This window comes from Amblyomma maculatum, chromosome 11, assembly GCF_055883805.1.
Source record: "Amblyomma maculatum isolate TAMU_Amacu chromosome 11, ASM5588380v1, whole genome shotgun sequence".
NCBI classification, from domain to species: domain Eukaryota; kingdom Metazoa; phylum Arthropoda; class Arachnida; order Ixodida; family Ixodidae; genus Amblyomma; species Amblyomma maculatum.
Window position 1 is genome coordinate 42,150,394 of NC_139354.1, and position 14,405 is coordinate 42,164,798.

The window sequence follows — 14,405 nt, forward strand, 5'->3', positions numbered from 1 at the left end:
TGCAAGGCACATGTTTCCGTTTCACATAGAGTGAATATCGATAGCGGCAGGTTAGCTAGAGTGCGTGCACAATACGTTTCGTTCATTACGAACTTTCTCGCCCATTGAACGAGTAGGTGATCATGATAGCAATCCAAGGCCTAATAATATCGACCTACCAAAACGGATAGTTCTTTCGCCCTCATAATTGAATCCTGTAATGATTAGACTTACACCAACCCTTGCTGCCATTCCGCTCTGGCATCATGGCTCGTATGAGAAGACATCTTCTTTAGGAAAGGGCATGCTCAGTGGGGGAACAAGAACAGATTCTCCAACTAGGCCTAGATAGAATTAGAACTTCTTAACCACAGTGGCATGTCTGCACCCTGTAGAAAACGAAATACATCGTGATTCTCAATAGCCCACAAAGGATGCTGGAAGCAGTCAGAGGACTACACAAATTTACATGTCAGGCCAAGTCATTCAACGCAGGTCTACCATACGATTTGTGGTGGTATAGCCTGACCAAGAGAGAAAGGTATCAGTGCGTTATTAGCATTATTAGCAGAGTGACCCGTCTGTAGTGGGGTCCATCTAAAACAGCCCACATAAAACACGAAAACACAGAGAAGAGCGGGACGGACAAGAGTGCTCCGTCCTGCTCTGAAGATGTCTTTAGTGGGGTATTTATTTAGTAAAAGAGACCGTCAGCTAATTACAGCCCTTCTCTGCTCCCGCATTATGTATGGACATAATTTCCACATACTCACAGGAAGACAATGCAACAACCTTGAGAAGGTTAACCGAGAAGCCATTCACATGTTCAATGGTCTGCTGAAGCATTCACACATACCTATCAAGGAGCTATACATCGACGGTGGCTTTCAGAGATTGCTGCAACAGGCGAAGCTCGCCCAAAGGGCTGGCTATAGCCACACCCTAGCCGGACATTACATCCCAGACGAAGTTCATATGGCACCAAAGAGAGATAGATACTTGCCTCCTCAAATGATTATGTTCGTCCACTTTGGATTCTGACGATTTCGCTCACAGACAGTGGCAGAGAATCGGCACGAAATATGGCTCCTCGCTGCGGCAACTACGTGGAACGCGAGCATTTTGATAAGGCACTTAGCCACAGCATAGCGAATAAACCACCCGGGGGAGGTGGTGAAGGATGGCAGTTCCTGGCCCTATGGGGCTGGGACGGTTGGTCATTGCCGCTTGCGGCGGGGGCTATCCAGCCACCAAATTTTATCTGTTGTAGGCCGTCATTGCACCCGCCGCTGCTTTAGTAGTGGATGACGGCGGCTGTTGTTGCGGCGCGCGTCTTTCTCTCCCTCTTCTTTTTCCTTTCTTCGCTATTTTCTCTTCTGTCCGCACGAGGCAGCGGAGGTGGCTCAGCTACTGAGCCATTATCAGGCCCGTGCATTTTCTTTTCCTTCTTCCTACAGCCACAACAACAACAACAAACCACTTGTTACTACCACAATTATATATACTGATATGGCAGCGGCAACACTGCCCACAAACGACGTCAGTGATACTAGCCAAGTTGCAGTTTCTATGCATGTCCGTATGCCCTCGCTTGTTGCTATGGGGATAACAGGGCATAGAGAGCCGTCTGCGCCCCCGGCAAAGATACGGAGCCTTCTGCCATTCCACAAATTTTAGCGGCTAATTCCAATCAATTCACGTCATTCAATGCGCTATATGCCACCAAGCTCAGCTCTACAAAATTTTGCTGAATATTATTCCTGTTGAAAACTTTCTGAATGCTTGCGCCCCGTCAACTAGCCTGTAGCAAATGGCCTGAAAACTGGTTGTACGTTTTATAAATTCTCTGAAATGAAATCAGTGCATCTGCTCTCTGCAGCTTCTTTCCAATTATGGGGTTTTCTTGACAGTTGCAGTTAAAATAAATATTAATATTTATCCTCAACACTACTATCATCCTCCCCAGAAAACACTGGTAAAATACCTACACCTCAGGAAGGTTCTCTTTTAGTTTAGACCATATCCGAGTAGGACACAAGCAGAGGGCTTTAATATTACCAGTTCAGAAACTCCGCTTCAAAAAGTGACTATATTTACACGCACTTTTCTGGTGATTATGGATTGTCGCGTCATCTAGAAGCGACCGATAAAAGCTTTCTATTATTTTCGTCATTACCACCTGGAAATCTTTCTTTCCTTTCTTATTTTCTATCTTAAGCTTTGCTGCTAAAACTCATCAACTAAATTGATTTTCCAAATGGTTGGGCATTTGAAAACAATCTGAAAATTTGCAAATTAGAGAGTTTCTTTTAATGGTCGCAGACGCCACCACTATTCATTAACATCCGAATTTTGGCCAATCAAACCCATCGTTTCATAACACATGGGCATTATGGCAAGTTTCGAAAATCGTAATATTAAAAAGCTCTGGGACACAAGTGAATTTACATATGCTCAATCTTTAAATTCAGAAATGCACTTCAAATCAAATATTAGGCTTGGTTTGCTTCAGTTTAGTTTATTGGTTTTAATGTCCCAATGCTCTTCAGGCTACGAGGGATTTCCTAGTGGAGGGTTCTTGATAATTTCACCCCTTAGGTTTCTTATTGAGCGTGCCGCCTTACGTTTCGCCCACATCCAAAAGCAACCACCGCCGCCAGGATCGAACCCGTGCTTTTAAAATACTCTCTCGCAGTCATGTGTTGCTTAGCCGCGAGTCTCAAATAAATTATTTGAGCATCAGAGTCAAATCTACGGTCGAAATCTTCGAGCCAAACGGCATTATAGACGTTGCACGGTCGATCACGAAAGGACACGAAATGCGGGGCACTCTTGCAAATCTTCCCAAATAAAAACTTGCACTGTATTTGGCCGGTCGTTTCGTTGCCCAGCGGTATCGATCTTTTTACTTCGAGGCCTTCCTATTTCAGGTTTTCATGTCAAGGTGAGGACAGGAATCAATTCCAGCTTGTCCACCCCTTTTTTTCTAACGGACGCGTAACGAGCTCACCGATAGCAGAACGGTCTACAGTATACAAAACAGTAATATTGGTGACATGATAGGGGGTTTCTATATCAGTTTGCACTACCAATAATAAAGCTCTTGGCGAACACTATGAAAAAAAAAAATCGCTAATACGAATAAAAACACTTTTAGTAATATTTTGATTTTTCAATTAAGGTACAGTTTCTGTCGAAAGTGTACAGACCGGAGGGTGTGCTTCTGAGCCACATCGTGCGACTTGTAATTCAATTTCAGTGTTCCGAATCTTTTAATGAGAGCTAATTTGTCCTACATTCTCCAATGAGAAAGACCTCCACTAACGCTAAATCAGCGCCACTAAACGGCTCAGAACCATACCGCCTGGGCCCTACACTTTTGACAAAGGCTATACGTACCAAATTTAAAAGCTTCAAAAAGCGAGCTTAAATACACACTCTACGGACAGATGTTTCAAAACTATTGCCTATGTATATATAAGCGGGTTGCAGGGTCGTATTTGTGCGACAGCATTATGGTTGATGACAGGAAGGGGAGAGAATAGAAAGCGCAGTATTATGCAATTTTCAAAATAAATTAAATTTTCTCGGTGCCAAAATGGTAAGCGGTCTTTTAAAAAAATTTCCTCATTTTAGGGACCGTACGTAGCCTCCACCTCTCCCTCTTAACTCAGCTTCCGCTGCATTGTCAGATGACGTAATATATAACAAATGAAACATCTGTCTGACCAAACTTTTCTTTCTATAGCATAGGCGGTACACAAAACGACCCATAAAATAAATTCATATAGATGACTGACCCCCCCTTCAAGAACCGTCAGCCGTGTCTTTCATTTTTTGTCTTGTTGCGTTGACACAGAGGAAGAATATGTCGTGATGACTGACGCTTCATGTGCCGCGGAGGATATTTCTGTCGTTTTGCTGTGAGTTGTCGCGGCTACAGTAATTATTGGCACTATACAACATCGTCTATTAAATAGAAAAGAGCAAAAGGTAAAAGACTTGCGCAAAAAGTAGATGAAGAAAGAGACGTGACAATGTTTCTGATGTAGCCTTCTTACACAGCAAACAATTTTTTTGGCCTCGCTGATAATCTGATGAGATTTAAGTCATTTTTGCCCTGCTTGGTAGATGATCTTCGCTGGTTGTGTGCTCACGTGTTTACTCTTGATCGATATGATATGATTTCACTTGTCTATATAAGTAGGTACCGTTTCCTAAATCAAACCAGTTGGAAGTTTGCGCTCTGTCTTGTTGTCACGTCTCTTTCTTCATCTACTTTTTGCGCAAGTCTTTTACCTTTTGCTAATATGAACCAACTCGCCCAGAAGAAAGTGCTTATTAAATAGAAAAGACTTTGCCGTTATGTTTTATTGGCCATTGTTTCCGGCGTAACAAGCACAACGGAATTGGACTGATGTCACTCATGTCATCCCACTCCACCACCGTTCTTGCTATGCTTCTGTCGCAAGCAGCGTTTCATATGAAGTTACTTTTTTGTTCAAACCCCTTTGATTCTGCTCCCATAGACATATGGCTGGTTTCTTTCGAGCTCTCTTCGTTGGGGGTATGAAAAGAATGAACACCGAAAAACTTTTCAAGTTGATACGAAGTCGTCGTTTCATACGTCGGAAATTCGTAATAATATTGACATGTATGTTAAAAGTTTAGGTCCTAAAGATATATTCGAGCTTCGAGAGACGCCGTAGTGAAAAAATTCAGATTGATTTTTGATACTTATATATCTTGGAGCACAAACAAAACATAGGACACGAGATCCTCGGCAGTCCATCCCATGGAATCACGGTTACCTCAGTCGAGATTAGAGGCCGCCGGATGCTGTAACCACTGAGCCGCCGCTGGGAACAGTTAACAAATCGAGCCAGTTTGGTGACTGACCGGACTTTAATTTTACGGCTATATTCGTGTAGAAGGACTCTGTTAAGGAAACGCACTAGGATTGATAAGAGTAGATAAGAAAAACGCTGCGTGTATGCAATATTCGACACAATAGTAATCGGCTTCTCTGTAACCACATGCGATGTGCCGTCCTGTAGCTTTGGCAAGTTTTCTTTTTTTTTTTTTTCTTGGCGCTTAAGTAACCTTTTTTCGATGAATTTTAAGACGATGAGATGAAGAAAACGCTTCATATATTTTGCGACGTATTTATCGCTTCAAAAGGCCGCAGTAAACATGTTTTGTATCTTAGAAAAAAGACCGAGAAGTGATTATTGTTTTATGTACAAGACGGTTGTTTTGTCTGAAGCCTGCAAGCATGCATTATGTCTGGACGTACAAAAGAACAATTACGTCGGAGAAGTTGGAGACCTATCAGTTATTTGATTATCAGATAATGAATTACCATTATATCAGAAACATTGCCGTTATAAAAAGGGAAAAAAAATTATAGTCAACCAAGCGCTGCATGCTTATCCATATTACACGTACGCTTGCCTGTACAAAAAAGCATGTAGGAATTAACTATGCGCAAAACATATACCTTCATTCTTTTTCAGAAATGCAGATCAAAGTTTTCGCTTTCTACCTGCCTTGCCCCGCCCTTTAAAAATAGTGATCTGTAGCAAAGAAATCCGCGGTAGACTTACACGGGGATAATAAACTAATGCCGCTTAGACGGAGCGCCCTGTGTCACTGGAGGACAATGTGGGTACCCAGTACAACTATACCTATATAGGACTATTGTACATGTGTCCAGTGCGTCCCAGTGTACACCAAATAAGCCATAAACTTTGAATGAAGATCGTAAAAACGTCAAAACTACCTGAACAGGTGATGCGTTGAGTTGGACTTTTACTGGACGGGTAAGGGCGAGGAGGTAACGCTTGCTACGCCGGCGGCACACTTCGATCAAAAGTTGTGCGGGGGGGAGGGAGGGTCGACCATTTCGTCTGTGAGATCTCTATGATGCGTTGCTTTATCAAGCTGCTGCACGAGCCCTAGACTCCCTTCTCAAGAGTCCGTCACCTGGAAGAAGTATGCGACAAATGTGCAAAACAGAAAAATGTTTGAAGGGTGCCGAAGCTACACCTGAAGAGTGAAACAATAGCGGCTTTAACATCCCTTTTTCATTCCGTGAATTTATTGCATTGAGGGACTGGCACAGAGTTTAGAAAAGTACTAAACGTATTTAGTTCATTCGGTTTGTGGAAAAAGAAAGGTCTAGTCCGTCTCACTTCTCGGTGCAGGAATACATTCAATGATGACATTTTATACCCCAGTCAAGCGTGCAAGTTAAAGTGCACTTCCGCGGAGTGCACTTCGCAGCTTGAAAGAGACTTTACGCTACGCAGTGCTAAACGGGAAAGCGAAGTGCACTCGCATAAGCACTCGTTGGTACGAAACTAGCAACTGAAAAACATGTTTTAAAAAAGAAATTGGAACCTCCGTGCGCGAAGTTCAAGGAACTGCTTTTTAAAGTAGTCAAACATTTAAAAAATCCTTAAAATTTGACACCGGGCCATGATTCATAGACCCCTTATCAACGAACATCATGAAAAATAACCACCGCCCCCTAACTGAAAATGGCGTAGCCGCAGTGGCGCACTACTCATAATGTGGAAGTTGCGTACGCGGTTACATCACGGTTTTGTTATTTGATATTTTACCCGGCGCTATTATAAAACATTTCATCAAATGAGAATATGTACAAAACACGTAAAATCAACTTGTATACATATCTTATTATATAATACATTTGTGACGAAGAAATTTCTGCCGGCGAGGCTACTCGCTCAGCCCTCGAAGTCTGTTTTGCGAACGCACTCCGACCTGAGTGCACACTTTGGCAAGTGCACTTATGTTACGCTGTTTAGCAGCGGTAGAGTGCACTTTTCGTGACACTCGCCGTAAATGCACTTTATTTTGCGCGCTTGACAGGGGTATGTCTCCCACTGCCCGTCACTGTTCGTCCCCAGGACGTTGAACATCTCCAGGTGATCGTAATTACTCCGTAGCTTTCCACTACGGCTTCTCGTTCTTTCTTTTCACTTTAACTCCCACCTTCATTCCTTTAATTACAGCGCGGCTCAGGTGTCCTCATTAACAAGCGTGAGTGATACTTTCACTTTCCTTTCCCGTGAACCGAATAAACCTTAGGTGCCATAGTGAGGCTCGGCGGAGTTTCAAAATTTCTCGTGTGGTATTGTCATAAGTATTCCTTAAAATATGGGCAGATGAACCAGCAAAGAGACAATGAGCGTAAGGGGGCGAAGAGAGCAGCGGAGACGCCCGAACAGAGGGAGGAACGGCTTTCCAAACGGCGATGCAGCATTTCGGCCGGATGGGTGGGTGGCTGAACCTGGCGCTGATGGGGCTGGGACAGGTAGGTCACCGGGTAGGGGCTAGCCAGCCACCGAAATTTATCAGTTGTAGGCCGTCATTGCACTCGCCACCGCTTCGGTAGGGGTTGACGACGGCTGTTGCAGCGCGCTTCTTTCTCTCCCTCTCCGTCTTCTTTTTCTTCTCTAATTTCTCTTCTGTCCGCAAGAGGCAGAGGAGGTGGCTCAGCTACAGAGCCAGTAGCAGGCCCGTGCATTTTCTTTTCCTTCTTCCTACAGCCACAACAACAACAGCTTTTCGGCGGAGGCGAAAAGCAAGGCGTCCGTGTGCTGTGCGATGTCAGTGCACGTTAAAGAACCCCAGGTGGTCGAAATTTCCGGAGTCCTCCACTACGGCGTCTCTCATAGCCTGAGTTGCTTTGGGAAGTTAAACCCCACAAACCAACCAACCAACAACAGATGGGGCCTATGGAAGAGTTTAGTCAACGGGAACCAACAGAGGAGGATCTGATGGCACGTCGTGTGACTGATCACTCCATTCGAGTTTGCGAAAGTTCATCTACGACTCGGAAGTTTGAAGCAATTTGAACAGCCCCTTATGGTGGCTGACAGTATTAATAAATGAAATGAAATGAAATGAATGAAATAATCCGTTTGGACACATGTGTAGTGCGTGCGAGAAGCTGTGGCATCAAATGGACTTGACACCGGTGAGTAATCCAATGTATGAGACTGCGTTTGGAGACTACCAAATCGAAATATTGTGATATGTATACGAAATGTCTTTCATTGCTAAACATACATGACCGTAACAAGCTCAGCCAACGAAACGTACCTCTCCTGCGTATATCCTGGCATAGCTGTGCTAAGCTCTGCCATTTTTTTAATTAATTTTGAGGCGGTGCAAAATTTGTATCCTATTTGAGAGGCATTAGTTACGCCACTCCAAAGTCAACCTCTGAAAACGGCATACGGTTAAATGTCTCGGAAGCTTTCCCTTGAAGGGTCTGGTAATGATTAAAATGAACTCCCTAGTGAGAACAAGTAACACAGAGTCTATTCTTAATTTCAATGTTCAGGAAAATTGAGACGCTATTAGCATATATCTAAGCCTGTGCATGCACTTCCAAATCAGAATGTTTAATACATGAAATGGCGATATTTACTCAATATTGATAACACTATGCTCGCGTACCTAGAATGTGAAAGCCTGTACCTTAGTTAAAAAAAAGCTTCAACCACTGTCTCTCTTTCTGGTTTCGCTCCCCCCTACTCCTCTCAGGTGCGGTACAGGTGTCTACGGAAAAGGTGTTGCAGGCAGCGTCATTCCTTTCGGGGGTGGCTGTTCCCGGCCCTACGGGGCTGGGACTGGTAGGTTAGCACCGCTTGCGCGGGGCTAGCCGGCCACCAATTTTTATCTGCTGTAGGCCGTCATTGCACCCGCCACCGCTTAGGTGGTGGACGACGGCTGTTGCGGCGCGCGTCTTTTTCTCCCTCTCCTTTTTTTTGTCCTCTACTTTCTCTCTTCTGTCCGCACGAGGCAGCGGAGGTGGCTCAGCTACAGTCAGTAGCAGGCCCGTGAATTTTCGTTTCCTTCTTCCTACAGCCACAACAACAACATCAGCTAGTCTGTAGTAGACAGGCCCGTGCATTTTATTTTACTTCTTCCTACAGCCGCAAGAACAACCAATTAATAATAATTATTATTATTATTCAGGAAAGAAAAGAGAGAGAAGGTACGTTGGAAGGAGAGAAAAAATGCCTAGTTGAGGGATTCTGGCAAATTGCAACCACCTGTGGTTCTTGAACGGATATCAAAGCAGCCCTACCATGGCGGTGCAGTGGTTAAGATGCCCGACTACCTACTGGAGTACCCGGGTTCTAATCCAACCACCGGCGGCTTCGTTTCCATGGAGGCGAAACGAAGAGGCGTCTGTGTGCTGTGCAGTGTCAGTGCACGTTAAACGCCTTAGGTGGTCGAAGTTACACTAGAGCCCTCCCCTACGGCTCCTCTTTCTCTCTTTCCGCTTTAACTAACACCTTCCTCTCTTCCATTACCGCGAGGTTCAGGTGTCCACAGAAACAAGTGTGACAGATACTGTGGTTTTCCCTTCATGTGAACCAATTATTATTGTTAATATTATTAAAGTATGACACAAACCCGCGGACTTAAAGGCGGGTTTTAAAGAGGTTGCGTTTCGACGGAGGCGAAAGTGGCGTCCGTGTGTTGTGCGATGTCAGTACAGGTTAAATATCCCCAGGTGGTGAAAATCACTCCGGAGCCTTTCAATGCGGCATCTCTCTCTCTCTTTCCAGTTTCACTCCCACCTCCCTCTTTACATTTATGACGTGGTTAAGCTGTCCTATAAATAAATCAATTTTTTTTTTCACGTAAAAAGTGACCAATAGAAATTAGAGGGTCTTTTAGACGTCTCAATGGAGGAGAATGGCGAAAGCGTACTCTTCCTCTCCTATTATTTGCTTCTCATCGTTTGCCTGTAATCGAACCCGACCTCGGCGGCTGCGTTTCGATGGAGGCGAAACGAAGAGGAGTCCGTGTGCTGTGCGATGTCAGCGCACGTTAAAGATCCCCAGGTGGTCGAAATTACTCTTTCCACTTTCACTCCCACCTTCCTCCCTTCCCTTACGGCGCGGTTGCGGTGTCCACAGAAAACAAGTGAGACAGTTACCGCGCCTTTTCCTTCGTATAAAATAAATCAGTTTAAATCAGATTTTTGCCTGTAATCGGCGTCGGGATCGAGATCGAACCCAGCTGAAGTGTAACCGGCTACTCCGGCACACTTTTCCTTTCCTGTAAAGCACTTATCACTATATCAAAGCAGGACAGCACAAGATGAGGATGAATCAACAAATATTGGGCCCGAAATAAATCAGTGGTGCATGCAGGCACCATACAGAGTGGTTCCCTATTTGCGGAAACCATATGTTCCCAGCAGCTCCTGGCCCCTGTTCGTCAGTGCGAGCTGAATCGACAGGGCGGGGCTGGGTAACAAGGTCTTCCATCGCTCAAGGGATTGGGGATTGCGGGTATTGGCGGGAAGGAGAGGAGGGGAGGGTGGTCTTGAGTTCTGAGCATTCCGCCAAAACGTGGGGCAGGGTGTCTATTTCTCTTTTGCAAAAAGGACAGAGCTGTTCGGCAGGGTACATGCGGTTCATCAGTACGGTATGCGTAGGTGATCCCGCCTGCGCTAGACGTAAAATCGTCTCTTGTTGTTTGGGGTGGGGTTCTGGCAGCCTGCACCTTTCCTCTCGGTACGTCTGGTTAATGTTCCGAAAGCTGTTAACCTGGCGCGGTAGCTCTTCCGGCTCGTGGTCGGCCCAGATTGACATTTGTCGGACATGGTAGTCGGCGATTGCGTTGCTAGTTAGCTGCGAGTGAGCCGGACCCGCAGGAGCCCTATGGCTCTTAACAAAGGCTTGCACCTAATCAATTATATAATTGCACTTACAGCACAAGACGCCTTTTGCCTACATCGAAATACGCCTGCACTAGCATTCCACTCCGATTCCACTGCTTAGGGATATCAATGGAAGGCTGTTGCAGCCGCTGACGGCCGTGTTTTGTCGGGGATGAAGTGAAAACCTCCATCTACTCACCAAATCAACATGTATTAACTTGTGCCCCGTCAGGAAGGCGCAGTTGTTGAGATGCCCGACTACTGTACCAAAGTACCCGGGTTCAAACCTGGCCGCCGGCGGCCGCGTTTCGACGGAGGCCAAACGGAGTGGCGACCATGTGCTGTGAGATGTCAGTGCACTTAAAGAACCCCAGGTGACCAAAATTTCGGATCACTCCATTACGGTGTTTCCCATTGCCTGAGCCAAATTGGGACGTTAAACGCTGCACGTTAACTTGCCCTCCTTACAGGGGAGATCCAGGAGTCACTTTAATTAAGAAAATCCGGATTGCTCAAATGCCCACGCAAATTAGAGTGATTAAAGCGTCGGGTGAAATGACTAGATGCGGATACCATCAGGCTGCGCCAGTCGCATTGAGACATGGGTGATACGCAAGGCGTACCGTGCACGGTGCGAAGGCAGTGCACGCTGAAGAAGCTACTATACATGGCATAATTATCCCGGGCCTTTCTTACTATACGACACCCCTCATAGCCTGAATTGCTTCTGGGCGTTAAATCTCATAAAACAAACATTATGTACGGTAACGCTTGATGCCGCGGTGGCTCAGTGATTAAAACGCTCGGCTACTGAACAGCAGTGCCCGTATTCGAACCCGACTACGGCGGCCATGTTTCGGAGGAGAAACGTGAAGAATCCGCCTACTGCACGATCTGCGTGCGCGTTTAAAATCCCAAGCAGGTCATGTTATACCGGAACCCTTCACTACGACGCCACTCTCTCCTTACATTCCCACCTTCCTCCCTTTCCTCACAGCGCGGCTGAGGCGTCCAAACCAATTTTTAAAGTGTCTTTAAGGAAAAAAAGATGATGTGATGTCCATGATTGGCAGAGCTGCAAATGACGCGAGAGGCCTCAGAGAAACATAACCACATTATTTGTCGGTGATACGACAGTATTAGAAGCTGTCGATGCATTAGCATCCCATTTTGTGCAATCCTCCCTTACAAAAATGAGTGTGTAAAGTGTGTTTTCCAGTTGTTTAATTGAGTGTGTTGTTTTTGTGGAGTTTGCAAGTTGTATCATAGTTGTTGACTGCACACAAAATGTCAACCTTGCTGTAAAAGTATCCTACATCAGCCATTGTACAGTAGTAACCAAGTGAGATATATGTAAATGATTCAAATTATATGAGGCAGGTGGGATCAGTTATCTTTGTTTTTCGAAGAACACTTATTGGAATAATGTGACATTACTTCAACATAGACACAAAGCTCTCATTGCAGAGTCAGAAAGCCGCACACTGCACCGGCCATACCAATATACCTAGGACTATGGGATCAATGCGTGACGCGGTAAGCCACAGGTATCTATTTTGTGTTAGAAAAAGTTTTATTATACATTTTAAACGGTTTCAACAATGGTTTCAGGAGCCACGGTTGGAGTCTTGTGGTGCAGCCCGAGTCCCATCACACGAACCACATTACCGGGAACAGTTGCATACCAAATTTGGTTCGAAAGTATAACCCTTTGCTTTATGATATACACATTAAATTACATTTAAATAAAAACTACGCAATGAATACTGCCAATTACTAGTTAAAACGTAAGCATATCAAATTAGCGAGCGAATCCTGCACCGCCGAAACCCCTCAGACGAATCCGACTTTAATTTGGGACGTTTACTAAGGAGGACATAATTCTGTAATGGGCAGCCTTAAACAAACGGGGGTGGTACCAAACGATTTGTAGTGATGAGATCTGTAGGAAATGATGCATCGTATACGTCAATCACGTGATCGTAATTTATCCGTTAGGCGGCGCTAGACGGCATATGCGTACCATATTATACTGGAATGTAATGGTATGTATGTATGTATGTATGTATAACTTATTAGTATCCATCCAGAAGTTGATGCAGGCGCAGTCACTGTTCCTGAAGCTATGGGGTTTAGAGATACCAGTGGCCGGGTGAATAAACCGGCGGTGGAAACAAGCAAAAAACGACTGGAAGATTGGTAGCTTAAAAGTACAGAAGTGACATAATGTTAGTAATGTAGAAACAAAAATTTAATAAACAGAATGATGGTTTAGTTAACCAATCTAAATCAATAATTATGATATAGGCAGAAAAATGAGCATGATAGCTACTGCTATCACCCCGTTTCAAAGGGGACGCTCCTATATTCCATCCATTCCATCCACCCATCCATGAGTATATAGAGCTGTCTTCTCGGGAACTCAATTTTTTTCTCAGCATAATAACCGAAAATTTACTTGTTAATAGGCTATCGCATTGAAACTGATTGTTATTTTTTACGCAAGTAAAATGCGAGAAAACCCAAACATCTGTTATCATTTGCAATGCTTTTTTAGTTGGGTTTTGTTTGTGCCAGAGGGAAAAAAATGAAATAAACATTTAAGCAGACTCATCAGCAGAAAAAAAGCACTAAAGGAAAAGCAAAAGCAAAATCACTAGCAAGAAATGAAGCTAATGGAAGTCAAGCTATGAACAAAGGTCTTCCTGAGAATTTTTGGAGATCATCCGTATATGTTTCAGCCAGTCAACCCACAGTTAGCAAAATCTACACACGTTAGTCAACAACTATATGTATTTAGTTAGGCCAAAATATGGTCAACAAACTTCACACAAATGCTAGTCAACAACTGCGCTGTTGACTAAAGATAAATCTGCATTGCGTTTACACTTGTTGACCACAGTCAACAACCTGTGTAGAAGCTGTTGACTCCACAAGTTAGTTCTCCACAGTCTGTCAACTCTTTGTCTATGCTCATTTTTGTATTGGCTTTTACGTTTGGATTTGAGCGCCCCTACAGGGACATCCTATTCAAGAGGATATCTGCGCACAGGGAGACATCCTCGAGTCCTTTTGCCGTAGATTAGTTGTTGTCATGTGGGTTTCAAGAAGTGGTGAGACGGATGGAATGCGGACACGTACAAACGTGTTGTGAAAACCTGCGGCCTGAGGACGCCACTGTCGGCCTAGCGCCGACACGAATTCCCTTCACTTCATGCCTAAGGTACTGCACATTTTCTGCCGGTTTTTTTTTTTTTTTTTCCTTGCCCTTTACCAGTTATTAACAAGGAAAGACGTAGGGTTATTTCGAATACTCTTTGGCGGAATAGTTGTGCATAGATCAAATGCGATTTTGCTGCGCAATCTGGACAAGATGACCTGAAAAAATTAGAGGGTCCCTTAGATGTCTCTTAAGAGGAGAATGACGAAAGCCTACCCTTCCTCGTCTATCATTTTCCTCTCATTGTTTGTCTTTTATTGGCACTGGACGGTACACCATTGCCGCTGTCTGGAGTTCCCTGGCGCGCGTTCAAGTGTGGGATTGCAGATGGCAGGAACGCTAGACAAGATGGGACATCTGGTTGGTCGCTTCGAATTTGGCGGCTGGAGACGTCACTTCTCTGCCGACCAATCAGATGAGCCGCTCGCGAGGACAGCCTTTGTCGACGACAGTATGAGCCATTAAAGGCTTTCTCCTTAAAAATAACGC